A 1270-nucleotide genomic window follows, 5' to 3' on the forward strand; every position below is an offset into this window, starting at 1 on the left:
GCACCAGAAATGAAATTTTTTTTCTCTCTTTAGTTCTTCGTTTATATGTTATCTCCATTTCCGATGAAGCCTGTTTAGTTTCAAGCTTTTGGAGTAAGTCTTTTCCCATCTTCTCGTTTTGTTTTTCCTCTTATTTAACTTCAAGGGAACAGTTAAAATAGAACTCTTCTCCTCTGTGTCTATTTACAGGAGTTTCCAGGAAAACTTTATTTTTACCCAGACGTAAAAACAGAGAAAGATAATAAAAGTGTATATTGTTCGAGATTCATTGGTTACTGATGTACCGATGTGGCTTCACGTGTATCTTGAGAAAATGACGATGAAAGTTTCATTTCAATGCGCAACGAAGCTTTAAAATCGAAAGTACTGAGGAAAATACATCGGGAGAGTATGTGAACGCGTGTGGTATAAACGCAAAAAGAATGAACAACACTTAACGTAAGTACTGTCGTGATTTACAAATAGCACAATCATCAATAACAAATAGTTCCGAAATGATGATAAATAGTACTGACACCAGTGATACACACAGACTTAACCAAGAATAAACAATGGCCCCTGGATAGAGCCTGCATCAAGAATGTAAACAGTGCTAACTGTGGGGAAAGCAGGGAGTGCCCAGGCCGTTTTAGTCGGAGTCCATCGGAGTAAAAATGCTATACAAATTGACCTTTCATTTGCATGTTTATTCACATTTTTTCTATTAATAACGGTGTTTACTTCGCAGTACTGCCGAGCGGTGTAAGATATGGGTGTGTGTGTGGGGAGGGTGGAACGAAAATTTCCCGAGAATTCCAGATTTCATTTGAAAAGCGTTTGTAGAGATGCCGTCTTCACGGCACTGTCTAGGGGAATACTGTGGGGAAATTTTGCATATACAGGAAAAAGAGGGGAAATTCATGTAACACTCACTCACTGCAGTTACACAGGATGAAATAGCTTCAATTGTGAAGGTCCATTGTGCAATAAATATCACCCTGGAACAGATGATTAAAATGAACATACACAGATAAAAATCACACACGCGATATTTTCAAAGTCTCTGCTAGATACGCATTTCCCTGAACTCTCTGCATGTGAAATACCAAACAGAGAATATAGTCATTTACGTATGCAAATATGGTACCGGCAGATTTGGCAGAAACTAAAGTACATCCAGAATTGCTTTTCATTAATGTATTATTGTTATTGCGACAATAACCAACATTTTAGCAATAACAATTGTTGTTGGGGATAATACTAACATTTTTCAGCATTATTTCGTGTTCGT

Source organism: Penaeus monodon, chromosome 32, assembly GCF_015228065.2.
Source record: "Penaeus monodon isolate SGIC_2016 chromosome 32, NSTDA_Pmon_1, whole genome shotgun sequence".
Lineage (NCBI taxonomy): Eukaryota > Metazoa > Arthropoda > Malacostraca > Decapoda > Penaeidae > Penaeus > Penaeus monodon.